Below are 12,718 nucleotides of genomic sequence, written 5' to 3' on the forward strand. Positions count from 1 at the left end.
AGGAGAAGCGATGGTGACACAAGGAGAAACTCTCTATTTACACAGCGAATGGTTCGAATGGGGAATGCACAGGCGGAGAGCACAGTGGAGACAGACTCAATCCAACCTGTCCAGAGAGGGATTGGACAGTGACCTGACCAGGAAAAAATAAATCACCCGGGTCTTCAGCCGAAAGAACCTTAAATGGCACCGGGTGAGTTACTCCTGCAAGGGGTCAGCACAGACACGAGGGGCCAAATGGCCTCTCACTGAGCTGCAGTCGTTCGATGTTTACATGACAAGTAGGGAAAATTGAGGAGAGAGAGAGAGAGAGGGAAGGGGGCGTTGGGCATGGAGAAAGAGGGGAACTAATGATGGTGAGAGAAAGGTAGAGGGAGGGGTAAGAGAAAGAGGGAGAGAGGAAGTATTTCAGACGATGATTGAGGAGTGAGAGAGACAGAGTGTGAGAAGGAGAGAGAGAGAGTGTGTGAGAGAGAAAGAGAGAGAGAGAGGGAGGAGAGAGAGAGGGAGAGAGGAAGTGTTTCTGACCATGATGGAGGAGTGAGAGGGACAGATTGTGAGAGAAAGAGAGAGAGAGGGAGGAGAGAGACAGAGGGAGAGGCAAAGAGAGAGATTGGGGAGAATGTTAGAAAGACAGAGAGATAGAGCAAGATAGATAGAGAGGAGATAGAGAGAGAAAAATGGATAAATAGATAGATAGATAGATAGATAGATAGATAGATAGATAGATAGATAGATAGATAGATAGATAGATAGATAGATAGATAGATAGATAGATAGATAGAGACAGAGGGGAGGGAGGGAGAGACAAAGAAAGAGAACATGACAGAGAGCAACGGAAATGAAGATAAAAGTGGGCGTGAAATAACCTGTTTCATTTATATAGCGCCTTTCCCAGCCTAAGAATGTTCCAACATGTGGCACAGCCAAAGAAACCGTGTTGAAGTAGAGTCATTGGTGAAATCACATGGATGGCGAGGGTCTCATCTTCAGCTCCCACCATCAACAATGCAACACCAGGTAAGGTGTGTTAGTGACATTGGTTAGTGGGTAAATATTGGTCCCCCTGGGACACTGGGCAGAGCTTCCTACAAGTCTCATTCCAGTATTGACAATGGAACGGTGTCCAGAGTGGGGGATTAGCTATCAAATAGAAACAGGTTGTAAATAACCTGAAATGGACCAGGTACAAAGTGAGGAGAATTGCTTTTCACACTGAGAGTGGTGATCAGGAATGTGCTGCCTCTGTGGGTGACAGGAACAGACCGAATGGGCATCTTTCCAAAGGGAATTTGGAGAAAGAATCGAAAGGTTGTTTTTTTTGATAAATGACAGGGCTCTGGGGAAAGAGAAGAGTCTGCGTAGGAATGATTGTGTGTGTGTGTGTGTGTGTGAGTGTGTGTGTGTATGTGTGTGTGAGTCTGTGTGTGTCAGTGTGTGAGTGTATGTGTGTGTGAGTGTGTGTGTGTCAGTGTGTGAGTGTATGTGTGTGTGTGTGTGAGTGTGTGAGTGTATGTGTGTGTGAGTGTGTGTGTGTGAGTGTGCATGTTTGTTTGTGTGTGTGTGTGTGTGTGTGTGTGTGGTATGTGAGTGTGTGTGTGAGTGTGTGTGTGTGAGTGCGCATGTTTGTTTGTGTGTGTGTGTGTGAGTGAGTGTGTGAGTGTGCATGACTTTGTGTGTGTGTGTGTATGGTTCTGGGTGAGTGGGTAATCCATCTAAACTAGAGCTGGTTAGACTGGAAGATTTAAATGATCAAAGAAAGCTGGTGAGAGAGAGAGAGAGAGACAGGGCAAGAAAGCTGGCGAGAGAGAGAGAGACAGGGCAAGAAAGCTGGCGAGAGAGAGAGAGAGAGAGACAGGGCAAGAAAGCTGGCGAGAGAGAGACAGGGCAAGAAAGCTGGGGAGAGAGATAGAGAGAGACACAGGGAAAGAAAGCTGGGGAGTGAGAGAGAGAGAGAGAGAGAGGGCAAGAAAGCTGGCGAGAGAGGGAGAGACAGAGAGACAGGGCAAGAAAGCTGGTGAGAGAGAGAGAGAGAGAGAGACAGGGGAAGAAAGCTGGTGAGAGAGAGAGAGACAGAGAGACAGGGCAAGAAAGCTGGTGAGAGAGAGAGAGAGACAGGGCAAGAAAGCTGGTGAGAGAGAGAGAGAGAGACAGGGGAAGAAAGCTGGTGAGAGAGAGAGAGAGAGACAAGGCAAGAAAGCTGGTGAGAGAGAGAGAGACAGGGCAAGAAAGCTGGTGAGAGAGAGAGATAGACAGGGCATGGAAGCTCGTGCATTAATGAGAAAGAGACTTGGGGAAGAAGCCTGTAGCACACCCCACCCCCACCCCCTGCAGAAGTTTCCTGCTCCAGTATCCAAATTTGTCTCAAAAGCCTTTCAAATCACATTGTGCCCCAGTGGGTGCTTGTGGCAATATTCTCGGGTGTGTTGATAATTGGGAACTTATTGGAACTGTTGCCTTAAAGGGGGTGTGTAGTTGAGAGTCTGGTTAAAGTAGTAATCTGGGGAACTGTTATAACTGTGTAACTGTGATCTTCTGCGTGTGTTTAACTGTTTCTGTTCATAGGCGATAGCGGACTCATTACTTCTGACTACAGGACACAAGCCCAGCTCATAATCAATACAAATTGCAAAACAGTCGTGACAGCTTGTCCAAGTTTCTCTTGCGGGGGTTGGTCAGCCTGGTAAATACCACCTGCCATATCAGAGCAATTCATAGACAGAGGAAGAGGGTATTTAGCCCCTGAGACAGAGCTGCCAGTTAGTCACACTTTGTTTGATCGGGACTTTAACACAAACTAGAACATTTGGATACCCAACGCTCCCTGCCGCAGAGGCGAATGTGCAGGGTCAGTGTCACTGGGCTAATAATCCAGACAGACAGGGGAAAGCTCCGGGGGGAACCTGGGTTCCAACCCCACCCTTGCAGATGGTGGAAACTGCTAGCACGGGCACAATGGGTTGAATGGCCTTCGTCTCCATTGTATGATTCTTATTTCCAACAGAGCAAATGAATCCGAAAAGCTCTGTCAGCTCAATCATTATTCAGATCTGTCCCTCTTCCTATTAATAAAGAAACCTACTTGATTCCAGTTAATGTTGGACTCAGTTAGTGAACGTTCCCTTCAACGTGTCCAAGTTAGAGTCTACCCGCGCCGCGTGTGTGTGATTATTAACTACAGAATGCTCTGTGTGTACATATAAAGAGCGTCTGTGCTCCAGCTATCTCATTGTGACTGGGAGGAGATCAGCGGAGAATGAGGAAAGCACTGCTTTTGCTGCTTGGGTTCCTGGTGCTGGTGCAGCCCATCACTACCGATGGAGGAGTGAGTGCAACGTCTACATTGGAAAGTGAGTATATCCCTCAGTGCTCAATTTATAGAAACACTGAGACGGGCAACGGGAGACCATTCAGCCCATCAGGACTGTGCTGGTATTAAGTTGTGTAAAATACATTGTAGCTTTCAGATTGAGAGCAGTTCTGGTGTGTTTATAACTTGCTTAGACAACACTTGGAGCACTGTGCACCATTCTGATCTTCATTATCCTTCGTATGACCACACTAGGCTCACTCTGCACAGTTCCTGTCTCCGTAACCCTTAGTTAGACAACACAACAAAGCGTGATGGGTATTGGGATTAATTCTTTAAAATTTATTCATGGGTTGTGGGCATCGCTGGCTAGGCCAGCAGTTAATGCCCCTTCCAAATTGCCCCTTGAGAAGGTGGTGGTGAGCCGCTGCAGTCCCTGTGGTGTAGGTACACCCACAGCGCTGTTAGGGAGGGAGTTCCAGGATTTTGACCCAGCGACAGTGAAGGAACGGCCGATATATTCCCAAGACAAGATGGTGAGTCACTCAGAGGGGAAATTCCAGGTGGTGGTGTTCCCATGTGTCTGCTGCACTAGTCCTTCTAGATGGTCGAAGAGGTGGATTTTGGCAGAGCTATCGAAGGAGCCTTGGTGAGTCGATGCAGTGCATCTTGTAGATGGTACACACTGCTGCTACTGTGCGTCGGTGGTGGAGGGAGTGAATGTTTGTGGATGGAGTGCTGACCAAGTGGGGCTGCTTTGTCCTGGATGGTGTCGAGCTGCTTGAGTGTTGCGGGAGCCGCACTCATCCAGGCAAGTGGCGAGTATTCCAACAAAATCCTGACTTGTGCCTTGTCGATGGTGGGCAGGCTTTGGGGAGTCAGTAGGTGAGTTACTCTCCGCAGGATTCCCAGCCTCTGACCTGCTCTTGTAGCCACAGTATTTATATGGCTGGTCCAGTTCAGTTTCTGGTCAATGGTAACCCCCAGGATGTTGATAGTGAGGGATTCAGTGATGGTAATGGCATTGAATGTCAAGGGGCGATGGTTAGATTCTCTCTTGTTGCAGATGGTCATTTCCTGACACTCATAAGTACAGGGACTGAGTGCAAAATCAGGGGAACATATTCTGAACTGTTTTAAAGCCCTGGTTAGGCGGCAGCTAGACTAATACATCCAGCTCTGATCACCACACATGAGGGAGGATGTGAGAGCCCTGGAGGGGCTGCTGAGGATATTTAGAAGATTAAAGCCTGTGTATTGTCCACACAGACGGGCAGTGAGCTGCTGGACCCTATCCTGTGCTGATTCATTCCTGTCAGATCCTCACACCTTGTTCAAGGCTGTCAGACAGGATGGCACCTGGTGTCCGGTCAGTTCCGTGTTCCAGGGAAATATTTAACAGGCCGGTAACCTGCTCAAAGTGACTGATTTGTGCTTCAGCTCTGATGGCCGACATGGAACTCTTTATACACACATTGCATTCCCGACATCTCCAACCTTTCATCCCACTCCTGGATACAGGAGAGTAGTTTGGTCTCCAGATAACGCCCATCACTGGGAGACAACAAAAGACCCATTAAAGGGAGGTTCATAGAGTCATCACGGCTCAGGAAGCCATTCGGCCCATCCAGTCAATGCAGAGAGACGGCAGTGAGGGATAAACAAAGACAGGACCCCTGGGAAGAGGGATTGGATAGGGGCTTGTGGGAATGAGGTAATCGAGAGCAGAATTTCCAGGGTTGGAGGTACCGAGTGAGGCGGTAATTAAGATGTGAGGGGGTGGGTGGGAGAGGAGCTAGGTACTCGAGTAGGGGAGTGATAATTTCAATGTCGGGAGATTAGAAACTAATTGGAAACAAATTAAAATGATTAGCAGTAGAACGAGAAGGAAGATGAGGAGAATTCCTTTTGACACAAAGAGTTGTTGTGATCTGGAATGTGCTGCCCGAACGGATAATGGAAGCAGATTCAATAGCAACTTATCAAAGGGGAATTGTATCAATAATTGACTGGGAACATAATGGCGGGGCGGTGGGTGAAGAGAACAGGTTGTGGAAGCATAATTTAGTAGATCTATCAAAGAGCCAGCAGAGACTCGATGGGCCAAATGGACGCCTACATTGCAAAAATATATTTACTTTAAACACACTGAAGCATCCCTTTAACCTCCAACATTTCAATCATTACACAGATCTGTCTCTCTGCATACTAATGAAATAAAGGATGACTTGGGCGGCACATTTAGTCTTTCACTCGAGAAACTGTTGTTCTCAGTTAATGAACAGCTCCATTAACAAGCTCAAGTTGGAGCCAGTGCTCACCATGTGATTGTGTGAATATTAACTACAGAGTGCTCCATGCGTTGATATAAAGGGCAGCCATAATCCAGTCACCTCATTGTACTCTGAGAGGATCAGTGGAAGATGAGGAAAGCACTGCTCTTGCTGCTTGGACTCCTGGTGCTGCTACAGTCCATCGCTGAGGGTGGAGTCGTGCGTGCAAGGAGACGCCGTGAGTATAACTCTCCCAGGAGTGACACAGCAGAAACATTCAGGGATTGAACAGGTGGCCATTCAGCCTCGTCATGCTACCAATCAATTAGCGTCTTAACTTCATCCGCCCATCTTTGTTCCACAAAGATGGTCGGGGTTTGGGTGTGGGGGTGTGGGTGTGAGGGTGTGTGTGTGTTGGGGTGTGGGGATGTGGGGGTGGGGAGGTGTGGAGGCTGTGGTGTCGGTCCTTGGGGGACACCAGAGGTATGGGAGCAGGAACAGAAAGAGAAGCCATTGTCGGTTATTCTCTGGCGACCTGTACATTGGAAAGTAGATTCAGTGTAAGTGAAGGGGAACTGAAAGGGCCGAGTGTGGGGGCACCTGACGCTATTGGGTGGAACATGAGGGCTCCATATTCCTTGGTTAGACCAGACTTGTAGCACTGTGCACAGTTCTGCTCTACATCTACCTCATTTAGGCCACCCATAGAGCCCTGTGCGCTGTTCTGTTTTCCATGTCCTTTGTCTAGGCCTCACAGACCAAACTGACGATTGTGTAATATCAGATGTGTTAGTGAAAAGGGGACTTCAAAATTTAGGGTGACACGTAATAAATGTTTGAGCGAGAGTCGAGGGTCCTTACTGGTGGCATCAACAGCGGATTCCTTTCTGCATTTCAGGTATGCCCACTGAATGTGACTTAATGCCAGAGGGCACCTGTCGAGGGGATCACTGCCGCAGAAACGAGGTTTCGGTATCCAAAAAGTGCCAATCGCCGTTGAAATGCTGCTTGTTGAGACAACTCATATACGGATGAAGCAGGGATGGGAAACCAAGGCCAGTGACTCCAGACCCAATTCAAAGGCCCGTGACTCCATCACCATAAAGAGGCTCCACGGACTGTGTAGGGCCCGTGCCCCCTGACCCACTGGTTCCTGGATCATGTGAATAAAACTGGCTGCGTTGGTCACCGCCTCTTGTCCGTGTCTCATGTCTCACTCAGATCGGTGTGTCTCCACATTGACAGGGAGGGAAGGGGGAGGTCAGACAATGGCTGGGCCACATTCAGGTCCTGTAGCTCCAGCATAATCATTTTCACAGAGTCATGCCTCAGAGCCATTGTCCCAGACGTGTCCATCCCCATCCCTGGGTATGTCCCTGTCCCACCGGCAGTGACTCAGTGCTATGCAGGCGGGAGGGAGTTTCCATTGGAGTCCTCAATATTGACTCAGGACATCAGGTCAAACATGGGCAAGAAAATGGCTCCTTCTGATTCTCGTCTACTGCCCTCCCTCAGCCGATGATCCAGCACAAGTGCTCTTGGAGTAAAGGGCTGTTTGTCAGATTGGAGCATGTAGACAGTGCTGTTCCCCCAATTACTGACATCAGGAATACGGGGACATTCCAAAACTTGTCGATGAAACAACACTTGAAGTCATGGCAACCAGTGAGGATGATAGATATCGATGGAAACAGGACTTAGATAGGAGGGCAGAATGGGCAGAAAAGTGGCAGATGGAATTTTGTAGAGAGGGGTATGAGGTGATGCATTTTGACAGAAGGAATAGGGAGAGGCATTATGGGCTACATGATACAATTTTAAAGAGCGTTCAGAGACAGAGTGATATGGGGTGTTCCGAAATTTTATCTTTGACATTTGTCAGGACAGGATGAGAGAGCAGTTAGTGAAGCGTGGAGGGTATTGGGCTCCATTGCTTAAAATTAATTCATAGAATGTGGGCATCGCTGGCTAGGCCAGCATTTAATGCCCCTCACAAATTGCCGCTTGAGAAGGTGGTGGTGAGCCGCTGCAGTCCCTGTGGTGTAGGTACACCCACAGCGCTGTTAGGGAGGGAGTTCCAGGATTTTGACCCAACGACAGTGAAGGAACGGCCGATATATTTCCAAGTCAGAATGGTGAGTGTCTCAGAGGGGAACTCCCAGGTGATGGTGTTCCCATGTGTCTGCTGCCCTTGTCCTTCTAGATGGCAGAAGTCGTGGGTTTGCAAGATGTTGTCGAAGGAACCTTGGTGTGTTCCTGCAGTGCATCTTGTAGATGGTACACACTGCAGCCACTGTGCGTCGGTGGTGGAGGGAGTGAATGTTTCTGGATGGGGTGCCAATCAAGTGGGGCTGCTTTGTTGTGGATGGTGTCGAGCTTCTTGAGTGTTGTGGGAACTGCACTCATCCAGGCAAGTTGAGAGTATTCCAACAAAATCCTGACTTGTGCCTTGTCGATGGTGGACAGGCTTTTGGGGAGTCAGGAGGTGAGTTACTCGCCACAGCATCCCCAGTCTCTGACCTGCTCTTGTAACCACAGTATTTATATGGATGGTACAGTTCAGTTTCTGGTCAATGGTAACCCCCAGGATGTTGATAGTGGGGGATTCAGTGATGGTAATGCCATTGAACGTCAAGGGGTGATGGTTGGATTCTCTCTTGTTGGAGATGGTCATTGCCTGACACTCATAAGTACAGGTACTGAGTGCAAAATCAGCGTAACTTATTCTGAACAATAATAAAGCCCTGGTTAGGCCGCAGCTAGATTAATACATCCAGCTTTATTCACCACACATGAGGGAGGATGTGAGAGCCCTGGAGGGGCTCCTGAGGATATTTCGAAGATTAAAGCCTGTGTATTGTCCACACAGACGGGCAGTGAGCTGCTGGACCCTATCCTGTGCTGATTCATTCCTGTCAGATCCTCACACCTTGTTCAAGGCTGTCAGACAGGATGGCACCTGGTGTCCGGTCAGTTCCGTGTTCCAGGGAAATATTTAACCAGCCGGTAAACTGCTCATAGTGACTGATGTGTGCTTCAACTCTGATGGCCGACATGGAACTCTTTATCCACACATTGCATTCCAGACATCTCCAAACTTTTATCCCAATCCTGGATACAGGAGAGTAGTTTAGTCTCCAGTTAATGCCCATCACTGGGAGGCAATTGAACACCCATTAAAGGGAGGATCACAGAGTCATCACGGATCAGGAAGCCATTCGGCCCATCCAGTCCATGCAGATAGATGACAGTGAGGGATAAACGAAGACAGGACCCCTGGGAAGATGGAATGGATACGGGCTTGTGGGAATGAGGTAATTGAGAGCAGAATTTCCAAGGTAGGAGGTACCGAGTGGGGCGGCAATAAAGATGTGAGGGGGTGGGTTGTAGAGGAACTAATTCTTTAGAAGGGGAGGGTAGAGGCTGTACCTCTGGATGAGCTCAGTCACACCAGAGAAGGATCACGGCCTCATTGGGAGAAGAGAGTGATGCACTGGCCCTACAAAGGATAGATCTCACTCGGAGCACTGTGTACAGTTCTGGTTTCCTTATTCCTCGAATGGATTACAGCTGGAGCACTGTGCACAAATCTGGTCTTCATATCCATGGGTTAGACCACATCTGGGGCATTGTGCACAGTTCTCGTCTTCATATCCCATGGTTAGACCACACTTGCTGCACTGTGGACAGTTCTGGTCTCCATATCCCGTGGCCTGGCTACACTTGGAGCACTGTGCACAGTTCTGGTTTCCGTATCCCTCGAATGGATTACAGCTGGAGCACTGTGCACAAATCTGGTCTTCATATCCATTGGTTAGACCACATTTGGTGCACTGTGTGCAGTTCTGCTCTCCATATCCCTTGGCCTGGCCACACCTGGAGCACTGTGCACAGTTCTGCTCTCCATATCCCTCAGTTGGACCACACTTGGAGCCCTGTGCACAGTTCTGCTCTCCATTACGCTTGGTTAGTCCACCCATCGAACGCAGTGAGTAGTCCTGTTCACCATGTCCTTTGTCTAGGCCTCACAGACCAAACAGGCAATAGTGCAATAACGGTAAGTGGTAGTTAAAGGGGGACTTCAACATTTAGGGTGATACATAATAAATGTATGAGTGAGAGTCGAGGGTCCTTACTGGTGGATTCATTTGGTCATCAGGGCTCAGGAAGCCATTCGGCCCATCCAGGCAATGCAGATAGACGGCAGTGAGGGATCAATGAGGACAGGGGCCCTGGGAAGAGGGAATGGATAGAGGGTTGTGGGAATGAGGTAAAAGGGAGGGAATCTTGCAGGGCTGGAGGTGCCGAGTGGGGAGACAATTAAGATGTTGTGTGTTGGGGGTGGGGGTGTTTGGGGGGGTAGGAGGGGGTGTGTGAGATGATAGTGTCTCTAGAAGGAGGGCTGGAGGCTGTATCTCTGGGTGAGCTCAGTCACACCAGAGAAGGACCATGTTCTCACTGGGCACAGTGAGTGATATACACTGACCCTACATGGGGTAGAGTTCACGATGCTGAACACAGCCCCCGGAAATGCCGACTGGAGGATTGTCCAGGCCCCTGACTGCAGACTCACTGTAGGGTGTGGAGTTGGGGAAATTATAGCCCCGGATTTAAAATAAAACACAAATAGCGTTGATGGTGAGAGTGAAACTAGTGGATTGTGGTGAAGACCCAACTGGTTGACTCATGTCCCTTAGGGAAGGGAATCTGCCATCTCAGGAATCCATTCAGCCCATCTAGTCCATGCTGATAGACGGCAGTGAGGGATCAATGAGGTGAGCACACTTGGGAAGAGGGAATAGATAGAGGGTTGTGGGAATGAGGTAGTAGAGAGCAGATTTTCCAGGGTTGGAGGAACCGAGTGGGGAGAGAAATAAGATGTGAGGGGGCGGGTGGGAGAGGAGATAGGGGTTTTGGAATGAGGGGGGGAGATTTTATCTCTGGGTGAGCTCAGTCACACAAGAGAAGGATCAGGGTCTCATTGGGAGCAGTGAGTGATACACTGACCCTACAAAGGATAGGTCACACGTGGAGCACTGTGCACAGTTCTTGTCTCTGTATCGCTCGGTTAGACCACACTTAGGGCACTGTGCACCGTTCGGGCCTCTATATCCCTTGGCCTGACACACCTGGAGCTCTGTGGACAGTTCTGCTCTCCATATCCCTCGTTTGGACCACATCTGCAGCACTGGGCACAGTTTTGTCCCCCATATCCCTCGGTTGGCCACACTCAGAGCACTGCGCAGTTTTGACCTTCATATCCCTCGGTTGACCACGCTTGGGCACTGTTCACAATTCTGGTCTCCAAACCCTTGGTTGGACTACATCTGGGCACTGTGCAAAGTTCTGGTCTTCATATCCCACAGTTAGACCAAACTCGGAGATCTGTGCACAGTTTTGGTCTCCATATCCCTTGGCCTGGTTACACTTGGAGCACTGTGCACAGTTCTGCTCTCCAAATCCCTCAATTAGACGCCATTTGGTGCAGTTCTGCCCTCCAAATCCCATGGCCTGGCCACACCTGGAGCAGTGTGCACAGTTCTGGTCTCCACATCCCTCGGTTAGACCACACTCGGAGCACTGTGCGCAGTTTTGGCCTCCACATCACTCGGTTCAAGACATTTTGAGCGCTGTGCACAGTTATGGCTTCCATATTCCTCAGTTAAACAACACTTGGAGTACTTGATACCGTTATGGTCTCCATATCCCTTGGCCTGGCCACACTTGGATCACTGTGCACAGTTCTGTTCTACATAGCCATCGGGCAGACCACACTTGGAGCACTCTGCACAGTTCTGGTCTCCAAATCCCTCAGTTACAACACATTCGGAGCACTGTGCACAGTTCTGGCCTCCATATCCCTCTGTCCAGCCACACCTGGAGCACTGTACACGGTTATGGCCTCCATATCCCTCAGTTAGACAACATTTGGAGTACTTGATACAGTTGTGTTCTCCATATCCCTTGGCCTGACCACACTTGGGGCACTCTGCGCAGTTCTGGTCTCCAAATCCCTCCGTTAGACCACACTCGGAGCACTGTGCATAGTTTTAGCCTCCATATCCATCGGTTCACCATACTCGGAGCTCTGTGCACAGTTTTGGACTCCATTTCCCTCGGTTGATGGCACTTGGAGCACTCTGCACAGTTCTGCTCTCCATATCCCTGGGGGTGTCCATACTTGTAGCACTGTGCACAGTTCTGGGCTCCATGTCCCTCGGTCAGACCATGCTTGGAGAACTCTGATGAGTTCTGGTCTCCATATCCCTCAGTTGACGACACTTGTAGCACTGTGCACAGTTCTGGGCTCCATTACGCTTGGTTAGGCTACCCAACAAACGCTGTGGGTAGTCCTGTTCTCCATGTCCTTTGTCTAGGCCTCACAGACCAAACTGACGACAGTGCAATATCAGGATTTGGTACTGAAAGAGGGCTGTTAACATTTAGGTTGATACATAATAAATGTTTGAGGGAGAGTCAAGGGTCCTTACTGGTGGCATCAACAGCGGATTCCTTTCTGCCTTTCAGGTGTTGTCTCTGCATGTGACAGAATTAAAGGGGGCACCTGTCAATGGGGACAGTGCTGCAGAAACGAGGGTTTGACACACCACAAGTGCTATTGGTTGTATGAATGCTGCGTGGTGAAGCGTATCATAAAAGGAGGAATCACGTTTGGGTCAGCAAGGCCCCTGACTCCAGCACCGTCTAGAGGCTCCATGGACTGTGTAGGGCCCGTTCCCCCTGACCCAGTGGTTCCTGGATCATGTGAATAAAACGGCAGTGACTCAGTGCTCTGCAGGTGGGAGGGAGTTTCCATTGCAGTCCTCAATATTGACGCATGACATCAGGTCAAACATGGGCAAGAAAATGGATCCTTCTGATTCTCGTCTACTGCCCTCACTCAACCGATGATCCAGCACAAGTGCTCTTGGAGTAAAGGGCTGTTTGTCAGATTGGAGCATGTAGACAGTGCTGTTCCCCCAATTACTGACATCAGGAATACGGGGACATTCCAAAACTTGTCGATGAAACAATACTTGAAGTCATGGCAACCAGTGAGGACGATAGATATCGATGGAAACAGGACGTAGATAGGAGGGCAGAATGTGCAGAAAAGTAGCAGATGGAATTTTGT

The 12,718-nt window shown here is 49.2% G+C and overlaps 1 long non-coding RNA gene across 1 annotated transcript; it reads left to right on the forward strand.

Moving 5' to 3' along the window:
* Nucleotides 1-2,430: 2,430 nt before the first annotated feature.
* LOC144675989 (uncharacterized) lies at nt 2,431-6,774 on the forward strand. Its single transcript, XR_013575217.1, has 3 exons — nt 2,431-3,350; nt 5,502-5,821; nt 6,482-6,774. It is a non-coding gene; the product is annotated as an uncharacterized LOC144675989 (long non-coding RNA).
* Nucleotides 6,775-12,718: the final 5,944 nt, after the last annotated feature.

The sequence above is a fragment of the Cetorhinus maximus genome, unplaced genomic scaffold (assembly GCF_964194155.1).
Source record: "Cetorhinus maximus unplaced genomic scaffold, sCetMax3.hap1.1 HAP1_SCAFFOLD_1258, whole genome shotgun sequence".
NCBI classification, from domain to species: Eukaryota; Metazoa; Chordata; class Chondrichthyes; order Lamniformes; family Cetorhinidae; genus Cetorhinus; species Cetorhinus maximus.